Source organism: Gorilla gorilla, chromosome 14 (genome assembly GCF_029281585.2).
Source record: "Gorilla gorilla gorilla isolate KB3781 chromosome 14, NHGRI_mGorGor1-v2.1_pri, whole genome shotgun sequence".
Taxonomy (NCBI): domain Eukaryota; kingdom Metazoa; phylum Chordata; class Mammalia; order Primates; family Hominidae; genus Gorilla; species Gorilla gorilla.
Genome location: NC_073238.2, coordinates 129,294,558 through 129,305,913, shown reverse-complemented (window position 1 = coordinate 129,305,913; position 11,356 = coordinate 129,294,558). Strand labels below are relative to the sequence as shown.

Here is an 11,356-nt window from a genome sequence, read left to right as displayed (position 1 = left end):
TGGAAATATCTACACAGATTTCTCTATAAACATGGAAATATCTACACCGCTATCTGTATAAACTTGGAAATATCTACACTGGTATCTGTATAAACATGGAAATATCTACAGTGCTATCTGTATAAACATGCAAATGTCTGCACCGCTATCTGTATAAACATGGAAATATCTGCCCCTCTATCTGTATAATCATGGAGATATGCACACCGCTATCTGTGTAATTATGGAAATATGTTCACCGCTATCTGTATAAACATGCAAATAACTACACCGCTATCTCTATAAAACTATAAATATATACAACGCTATCTGTGTAAACATGGAAAGGTCTACACCACTATCTGTGTAAACATGGTAATATCTACACCGCTATCTCTATAAACATGCTAATATCTACACCAATATCTGTATAAACATGGAAATATCTACACCGCTATCTGTATGAACATGGAAATATCTACACCGCTATCGGTAGGAACATGGAAACATCTACTCCGCTATCTGTATAAACATGGAAACATCTTCACCGCTATCTGTATAAACATGGAAACATCTACGCCGCTACCTGTATAAACGCGGAAACATCTTCACCTCTATCTGTATAAACGTGGAAATATCTACACCGCTATCTGTATAAGCATGGAATTATCTACACCGCTATCTCTATAAACATGGAAATATCTACACCACCGTCTGTATAAACATGGATATAACTACACCGCTACCTGTATAAACATCGATATATCTACACCGCTACCTGTATAAACATCGAAATATCTTCACCGCTATCTGTATAAATATGGAAATATCTACACCGCTACCTGTATAAAGATGGAAATATCTACACCGCTACCTGTATAAACATGGAAATATCTACACCGCTATCTCTATAAACATGGAAATATCTACACCGCTATCTCTATTAACATGGAAATATCTACACCGCTATCTATATAAGCATGGAAATATCTACACCGCTATCTGTATAAACATGGAAATATCTACACTGCTATCTGTATAAACATGGAAATATCTACACCACTATCTCCATAAATATGGAAATATCTACACCGCTATCTGTATAAACATGGAAATATCTACACCGCTATCTCTGTAAGCATTTAAACATTTACACCGCTATCTGTGTAAACATGGAATTACCTAACCCACTATCTGTATAAACATGAAAATATCTACAACGCTCTCTCTATAAACATGTAAACATTTACACCGCTATCTGTATAAACATGGAAATATCTACACCGCTATCTGTATAAACATGGAAATATCTACTCCGCTATCTCTATAAAATGGAAATATGTACACCGCTATCTGTAAACATGGAAATAACTACACCGCTACCTGTATAAACATCGAAATATCTACACCGCTGTCTGTATAAACCTGGAAATGTCTACACCGCTATCTCTATAAACATGGAAATATCTACACCGTTGTCTGTATAAACATGGAAATATCTACACCACTATCTCTATAAACATGGAAATATCTACACTGCTGTCTCTGTAAACATTAAAACATTTACACCGCTATCTATAAACATGGAAGTATCTACACCGCTATCTGTATAAACATGGAAATATCTACTCCGATATCTCTATAAAGTGGAAATATCTACACCACTATCTGTATAAACATCTAAATATCTACACCACTACCTGTGGAAACTTGGAAACTTCTACTACGCTGTCTGTATGGACATGGAAATATGTACACTGCTGTCTGTATAAACCTGGAAATATCTACACCGCTATCTCTATAAACATGCAAATATCCACACCGCTATCTCTATAAACATGGAAATATCCACACCGCTATCTGTATAGACATGGAAATATCCACACCGTTATCTGTGTAAACATGGAAATATCTACACCGCTATCGGTATAAACATGGAAATATCTACACCGCTATCAGTATAAACATGGAAATATCTACACCACTGTCTACACCTTCTTTCTACACCTTCTATCTACACCTTCTTTCTAGGACCCACTGACTCTCTTTTAATCTGATCTTCCATTCAGACTTCCCTCCCTGGCATTGTGGAGTTTCATCTGCAAGCTACTCTCTAGACAGTATTTCTGAAAATGATGGCTTCATTCTTACAAAGTGATGTCAGACTTCTAGAGTGAATTTATTTTGGAGGTGTTTGTCAAGACCGAATTCTGCCAGGGAGCCCCCTAGAGCTCAGACTCATGTCCTCATGCAGGCATTGGAATTGGTTTGTTTTCAATGGCGTTTTACAAAACTCTGATTTTTTTTTGTTTTTGTTTTTGTTTTTTTGAGACAGAGTCTTGCTCTGTCGCCCAGACTGGAGTGCAGTGGTGCGATCTTGGCTCACTGTAACCTCCAACTCCTGGGTTCAAGCGATTTTCCTGCCTCAGCTGGGACTACAGCACACGCCACCCTGCCTGGCTAATTTTTTGTGTTTTTAGTAGAGACGGGGTTTCACTTTGTTAGCAAGGATGGTCTCGATCTCCTTACCTCGTGATCCTCCCGGCTTGGCCTCCCAAAGTGCTGGGATTACAGGTGTGAGCCACTGCGCCTAGCCTGCAAAGCTCTTTCTTAATAAAAGCTGAGACTGGTCTCAGAGAATACAACAGCAAGAAGAGAAAAATTCATCCCTGGTTCAATGACCACACAGGCAGGGATCAAGGTGGTAAGAGATGGTTGTTGGAGAGAATGTCATAGAGACCCATGTTTAACTCATTCATGTCCTCAAGTTGAACAGTGCTTTGTTGTTGGGGGCCGAATGCCTCAGGTCTCCAGGATGTGCAGTTCAGATGCCCAACACTTTCCAGACGGTAGATTAAAAGTCTCTGCTTAAATATTGAGGCTGGTGGTTCTGTTACTGAGAGCTGTACACTTAAGAGCCTCCAACACATGATTGTGGGTGTCCCACAATAAAACACTTGCTGCAATATTCAACCCCAGACTTGGCTTGAAGAGGAAGATCCCTTCTGATGGTGAGGAGGAGGATGCCGAACCATCCAAGGTCAAGGTGGAGACCCTGCATAAGCTGTGCTAGTCAATACAGGCAGGACTCCTTGCACCTCAGATAATTATCTGATTGGGACTCCATAGACCATAAGTTTAAAGAAGGTACTGCTCAAACCCAAGTGGATCATTTCTTGGGCAAAACTTAAAGACCCAATGAAGTGAAAACACCTATTATTATGCTCTGGTTATGGGAAAGAGGATATCTCCTGTTAGCATACGGCAATGGTATACCTAGCAATTCATATGCTAGTTTGTCTGGGAGCAGTCAGGAATCATGAACAGGAAGCAGAAGAGTCACCCCATTCCCTTGAATAAATGGGCTCTGATGACCCTGGAGGATGGAGCTCTAAATGAAAAAAATGGAACAGTCAGACTGGGTGCCAGATGTCAGCAGTGAGACAGATGGTGAGGCCAGGTAAAGTCAAATGCAGCACCCAACAACCTCTCTCATTCCTAATAAAAAGATAGTAAGGGCTCCTTTGAATGTCAGCTTATAAAGATTAGCCTACATCTGGCAGGCTGTCCAGAGGGGAGATTCTGGGACTCTGAGTCTGGAAAAAACATTACTGGAAACTAGGATCAGGGAAGAAGCTGTCCCCTCTCGTCATCCTCAGCCTTCATTCATGCTGCCACTGTAGAGCAGTCATATAGACTCTGAGCATGACATCCTCAGTGTTAGACAGAGCTTGTCTGGGGTCACAGCATGGTGAGAAAAGGAGCCAGAACTGGATAGAGAGGCGCTGGAGAGGACAGAGGGAGAGATGTTGGTTAACACTCAGTAAGGAGGGCTGCCCAATCCATACTTGAGCATGCGAAGCCTGGTATCACCTCATATATAGAAATATGACCCTGGGGACAGAGTTCTGAGACACAGCAGAGCAAAAAACCATGTCGTCTTTACCTCCAAGAAGAAAAGTTTAAGTGAAGTTGGAAGAGACTTTTGCAGGTACTGTGAAGAACACACTAGGGAGAAAGAGAAATAAACATTCTCTGCACTCTCTTGGAGGCTTTATTCTTCCAGATGCTTAGATTGCAAGTAATAATAACCCAGACTACATTAACAGGAAAAAGAACAATGTATTAGCTCATAGAACTGAAAGCACAGGAATAAGTGCCTGTTTCAGGCAAAATTAGATCCAAGGCCTCCAACAATGTTTTCTGGAAATTGTTGCTCTGATTCTGCTTTCCTCTTGATGTGATTTGGATGTGTGTCACTGCCCAAATCTCATTTTGAATTATAATCTCCAATGTTAGCAGTAGGGCCTGGTGGGAAGTGATTTAAATCATGGGGGCAAATTTCTCATGAATTGTTCGGCACAGTCCCCTTGGTGCTGTCCTCAAAATAGTGAGCAAGTTCTCGAGAGATCTGGCCATTTAAAAGTGAATGAAACCGAGACAGCCAAGTGTAAAGGGGTCCCCAGAGAAACTCCAAATGGCCTGCGCACTGGGAGGGGTGCACACTGGGGTGGAGCCTCGGGAAGCTGGTGCTGTTTGCAGCCGGAAGGAGCCTGGCCTCTCCTCTTCCTGGGCGGAACGTGGGATTCAGTCTGCGAGGTGGGAAGCACACTAGCAGGGTTCTGGCTTTGTAGAAGGTCCCTGTTGGGGTTTTTTTCCCTTTTGCCCAATAATTTCCATTTATTCTCACCCTTCAAAGTGTCTGCAAGCCTGATCTCTCATGGCCATGTGACAAGAACCCAGCTCTTAGGTGAACTAAGGGAAAAGTCCTACAACAAAACCTCCCTCCCCACTCTCTATCTCTCTTCCTCCTGCTCCAACTATGAGAGAAGCCTGCTCTCCTTTCACCTTCCCCCATGATTGTGCAGCCTGAAGAACCATGAGCCAATTAAACCTCTTTTCTTATAAATTATCCAGTCTTAGGTATTTATTTATAGCAATGTGAGAATGAACTAATAGACTTCTCTATTAAGCTTCATTTTCAGGCAGGCTCCCTCACCCCTTCTGGAGAACATCAGCTACTCTAGGCTTACAGTCTACAGTTTAACAATCCCAGGGAAAAAACAAGACCCTTTTTCAATATTTCCAGCAAAAGTCCAGGCATTGATACCAATTGGTACAGCTTGGTCCTGTGCCCATCACTGGTTGGGCCAATTAGTGTGCCTAGAAGGACATGTGGTCTGATACATTAAGCTCACATCATGACCTTGCCTCTGACACCTGTAGGAGGGATGAGAGCTCCTCTTTATAGGACTGAATTGAGAGTGGGAGGGCTTAGCTCTCCAGAAGAAAACAGGTGCACTGTTCCTCAAAGAAGGAGTGTTGGGAAGGTGAAACAAGTGTTCACTCACCCAGTGGCCTAGGAAGCCACTTCTGCCATAAAATTGCAATACGGGTAAATGCTGGCGCTCTGAACACTGGCAGGGTTGGGCTTGAGTCCTTATGACTTATTAGTATGAGCTCAGTGAATGATTTCACTCCTCTAGGCCTCAGGTTTCTCACTGTAAAGTGAGAATACTGCCTTCTTTGTGGGTATACTGGGAGAGTGAAATGAAACAATATTAAATATTCATTCAAAGCTAAAACTAATAGTACCTTTTCCCAACCTCCCCTAGCAGCTTCAGCTTAGATTAAACTGAAAGTAGATTTTGTCTGCTTTCTTCATAACTATTTCCCTATTCTTTATAGAAAGTAGGCATCCTTGTATACAGTTGCCATAGTGTCAACATTTGTTGAATAAATGAATGAATGATGACAAAATTAATACATTTCTGGAGAATTCCTACCTTTCAAATATCAGCTCCCAAGCCCTAGCAAACAGAATGAATTATCCCCTCCTCTGTGTCTGCTGGTATTTTTAATTAACTCCTCTTCCAGCTCTTATCAGCCAGAATGTGAACCAGGACTGTGTGTGACTCAACTCAAGCTCCTACTGCCTAGCACCCAGCCCAGTTTATGTTGCTGAATAAAAAAGATCAGCTAGTCCAAACGCCTCACTTTGCAGACGTTCTAATAGAGCCCCAGAGAGGTTAATTTGCCAGAAGCCCCACAGCTTACCGAGTGATCCATGACTTCTAGTCTATTCTTTTTTCTACTTCATACTCAGGACTCAGTTTTTTTCATGCTGCCATGAGCAATGCACACTGCCAGGAATAAAGCGAAGTTCTTGGTCCTCTAGAAAGGAAGGGGCATCTTCAGTATGAAAAGTCATCATCCTTAAAGAGTGGCATCAAGTACCAAATGCAAGTGTAAGGGTCATTCACTTGCTTCATACCACATATAAACACATTTTTAGTTTCAACATTTTTGTTTTTATTTTTGTTTTTGCAACCTTTGCTTCTTTCCAATAACTCAGGCAAGGCTCAGCCATTCCTACCTATCCTCCCCACACATGCATACCCATTTCCCAACTATGGTTGGAGGAGGCCAACAGGCCTTATTTGGGCTGGAGACTGAATGCTAAGCCCACAGCAGTGGGTTGTTAACCTCCTCACACTATGCCATCCCTTTTTCTGTCTGAAGGAAGAGGTCCCAGCAGGTACTAAGCTAGCATCTCCCCTTCCCTGACTGCTCCTAAACCCAGTTTCCCAAAATCCACGTACCCTGCCCAGTTAAATTCTATTCAAACAGAATCCACCAGAAACACATTCAAGATTATTTATGCTATTTTCCTTCCTGGAGACTATGAAAAGACATTTCTCTTATTCATTTACTAATTCGACAAACATTTTAGCAGATACCTGTACTATGTGCCAGGCACTGAGCGTACGAGAACAAATAAATGAATCATGAAGAATGTATGCAGGGCTAAGGCAACTATGTAATCCCTTAATAGTTTTTGTATCAGAATCCCCAAAGCAGAACTTTCTCATTCACCAACCTCTCCCCGCACCCCTCCCCCTACAAACACCAATATTTAACTCAAAGAGCATGTCGTTAATAGCTTTTTAATTAAGAGGAAAGTTTCTTTCAAGGTAAGCTGAATCTTTTGGCTGCAAAAAGGTGTTCTTCTTATAAAAATAAAAAAACAGCAGGTAGGTCTCTCATATTGATAGAAAGAAGGTTGATGGTGATGTATTCACTGCTTCCTTAATACCAGGAGGAAGGGATGAATCTAAACTCAAAGTACGTGGAATGTTTTGATGTGAGAAGAAAGCAAAACATGTAAGACTCCATCAAAAATCCCGTTTGGAGGAGCTCAGAGGAGCAAGACATTTCTCCAAGACTCAGGTGCACAGCTAATATATCTGAATGAATTAACTCGGCTATGCATATTTTTCTTCCTCTCTTATTCCTAATGAATTCATTCATTTTGAAAATTTAATGACCCTAACTTAGTAGTGTTAAGCCAGGCTTCTAGAATGTTCCCTAGTATTCCAAAGCTCCTTCCTTGCTAATTGTAAAAAAGTTTCCTTTTCAATTTATAAAAAGAGACATCTTGGCTTCTCATTTGTGCAAATATGTCATTTTCGAGTGAGGAAACTGAGACCCAGAGTACACAGCTAAGTAGCTCTAGATCCAAGACCCAAGCCTCTTAACTACAAATTGAGAATTACACTTAAAGAAGTCCATTCGATAACTGTATTCCTTGAAATTTACATAATAGTCTACCAATTATTAAGGGTCTATTATGTACTAGGTACTTTACATATTTTTTTCTTTTAAGCCTCAAGTAAAACCTCCAAGATAGGGGTCACTAATGGATGCTGTTTAAGTGTTTAAATAATACCATTATATAGCACTTAGGGTGTACTGAATACTTCCTACATATTATCTCCAATTTTCACAAAAACCCTGCAAAGTATCATCAACCTTGTTTTATAGATACAAGACCTGGGTCTTGGAGGGATAAAGCAACTTGCGAAGCTCACGCAGCTAGGACATGAGTAGGGCTGCATCCAGATCTCAAAGCCTGTGTGCTACCCCTGAAATGCTGCCCATGTAGGCAGCCATAGACCTATCTCAGCCCAAATAAATAGCATCAAAGACTCTTTCTCTCAGCGGGCCTATTGTACACCATAGAAACACTCCCCAGCATGAGGTAGCTAACTAGAGTGATGGTGCAACTGATAAGGTAGGTGACACTTCCAGGCAGGGCCGAGCTCTCAGCATAGTAGTGCCATGTAAGGGGACCTTGCATTATGGTTCTATCTGGGCCTTGGCTTGTCAGAGCCTGGAATTTCGCCCTAACATTTCATTTAGGGGTGGCCGGTATCCTTAAATTTTGTTTAATTTTAGCTGTATCACAAAACAACTATCATATAATGATTATAACGATGATGATGCTGATAACTACCATTTATTGAGTCCTATGTCACATGATGTGCTTTATGTACTTTGTCTCTAATTACTATGGAGATTGACTTACCCACCTAAAATGAAGCCCATTTCTCTTTCAGGACACATCCACCTGTTGAATTGTGGTGTTTAAGAGATTTTTTTTCAGAACTGTTGCAGACAGAGGTGAGTTCCTATCTCCTTCTGCAATTACCTGCTGAATATCCTTGAGTGAGAGGTCATTGCCATAAAAATAACTTGCCAAAAGTTAATTTTCCTTATGCATAAGTCGTTGCTGTAGTCTGTTCAAGCTGCTATAACAAAATGCCATGGGCAGAAATTAATTACTCATGGCCCTAGAGGCTGGAAGTGCAAAGTCAAGACACTGGCAGATTTGGAGTCTGGTGAGGGTCTGCTTCCTGGATCATAGATGGCTGTCTTTTTCTGTGTTTTCACATGGTAAAAGGGGTGAGGAATCTATCTGGGGTCTCTTTTATAAGGCCACTTGCTCTTTTAAATAAGGGTCCCACGTTGTTGCCAAGTGTACAAAAATAGCAGAAAAGCTAAAATCAAAATGTTGGACTAAGATTAGATGCAGGAAAAGATGTAGACAGGATGTAAAAAAAACAAGTATGTAGAGTCATGAATGGCTCAAAGTCAGACACAACAGCATCACAAATAACAGTCTAAACACTGGTCATCTCTGAGATGTCTTCCACAGATTAATCTCACCCATTGCATACAGATGCTTCCATTTTATCTTAACATTTCGAGGTGATTCATTTTATTTTGAGGACCTACGTGCCATTCATTTTCTTCCACAGCTGCACCAACATACACACACATGCTCAAACATTAGTCTCAACCAAAAATTATATACACAAACAGACTGAAGCTGGGGATGCAGTCAGTCAGCCAGAAGTTGTTTGGTAAATTATCTATTCATTTGGAAGAAAAACAAAGTTAGATCCCTATCTCAAGCTACTGAATGAACAAAATTAAAACTCCAAAATGTAAACATTAAAAAAAACTATAAACATACCAGAGATGATACTTCAAGTTAGAGCAGCCTAAAAAGGTGGACAAATCCTCTCCCCGCCAAAACAAATATAAAAGTATAAAGTTGTTTTGCTCACTTCAGCAGCACGTGAACTAAAATTGGAATGATACAGAGAAGATTAACATGGCCCCTGCACAAGGATGACACGCAAATTCATGAAGCATTTCATTTTTAAAAAAGTATAAAATTGTTTAAACAAGCGTTTTAGGACTGGAAATCAACCAAAAGCAAATAATAAACTAAAAAGGGTCTATTCATGAAATCTACCCAAATGTCATATAAGAACAGCAAGAGTCTGAACTTACTGATTATTTCCTTCTATCATCTCACATCTATAGACATAGATAGATGAGTAGAAATTATCCTTTCTGCAGCCAGGCGAGGTGGTTCACACCTGTAATCCCTGCACTTTGGGAGGCCGAGGCAGGTGGATCACCTGAGGTCAGGAGTTCGAGACCAGCCTGGCCAACAATGATGAAACCCCACCTCTACTAAAAATACAAAAATTAGTCGGGCATGATGGCGGGTGCCTGTAATCCCAGCTACTTGGGAGGATGAGGCAGGAGAATCACTTGAACACAAGAGGCAGAGGTTGCAGTGAGCCAAGATAGTGCCACTGCATTGTGGGCGACAAGAGCAAAACTCTACCTCAAAAAAAAGAAAGAAAGAAAGAAAAATTATCCTTTCTGAAGAACACAGAAAAAAAAGGCTGGAGAAAAATGATCAGAGCCTCAGAGACCTCTGGGACAACATCAAGCACACAAACATACATATAATAAGAGTCCTGAAGGGGAGGAGAGCAGAAAAAAGGTTAAAAAAATTTTTTTGAAGAAATAATGCCCTGAAAACCTCCCAACTATGCTGAAAAACATTAATCAGCAGGTTCAAGAAGCGCCACAAACCTAGGTAAGAAAAACACAAAGAGATTTGCACATCATAGTTAAATTGCTAAAAGCCAAAGACAATTTAAAAATCTTGAATGCAGTAAGAGAAAAATAACTCCCATGTACAGAAGAACAACAACATATTTAACAGCTGAGTTTCCATCAGAATCAATAAAGGCCAAAAGGCAGTAGAACAACATATTCAAAAGACTCAAAGAAAACAGTGTCAACCAATATGTCCAGCAAAATCCAGCATATAAACAGAACCAAAGACAAAAACCACATGATTATCTCAATAAATGCAGAAAAGGCCTTTGACAAAATTCAACAGCACTTCATGCTAAAAACGCTCAATAAATTAGGTATTGATGGGACGTATCTCAAAATAATAAGAGCTATCTATGACAAACCCACAGCCAATATCATACTGAATGGGTAAAAACTGGAAGCATTCCCTTTGAAAACTGGCACAAGACAGGGATGCCCTCTCTCACCACTCCTAGTCAACATAGTTCTGGCCAGGGCAATCAGGCAGGAGAAAGAAATAAAAGGTATTCAATTAGGAAAAGAGGAAGTCAAATTGTCCCTGTTTGCAGATGACATGATTGTATATCTAGAAAACCCCATCGTCTCAACCCAAAATCTCCTTAAGCTGATAAGCAACTTCAGCAAAGTCTCAGGATACAAAATCAATGTGCAAAAATCACAAGCATTCTTATACACCAGTAACAGACAAACAGAGAGCCAAATCATGAGTGAACTCCCATTCACAATTGCTTCAAAGAAAATAAAATACCTAGGAATCCAACTTACAAGGGATGTGAAAGGCCTCTTCAAGAAGAACTACAAACCACTGCTCAATGAAATAAAAGAGGATACAAACAAATGGAAGAACATTCCATGTTCATGGATAGGAAGAATCAACATTATGAAAATGGCCATACTGCCCAAGGTAGTTTATAGATTCAATGCCATCCCCACCAAGCTACCAATGATTTTCTTCACAGACTTGGAAAAAACTACTTTAAATTTTATATGGAACCAAAAAAGAGACTGCATTGCCAAGTCAATCCTAAGCCAGAAGAACAAAGCTGGATGCATCCCACTACCTGACTTCAAACTACACTACAAGGCTACAGTAACCAAAACAGCATGG

At 40.5% G+C, this 11,356-nt stretch overlaps 1 non-coding gene across 1 annotated transcript; it reads left to right on the top strand.

Moving 5' to 3' along the window:
* Nucleotides 1–9,384: 9,384 nt before the first annotated feature.
* Nucleotides 9,385–9,491, top strand: LOC129528159 (U6 spliceosomal RNA). Its single transcript, XR_008673388.2, has one exon. It is a non-coding gene; the product is annotated as a U6 spliceosomal RNA (small nuclear RNA).
* Nucleotides 9,492–11,356: the final 1,865 nt, after the last annotated feature.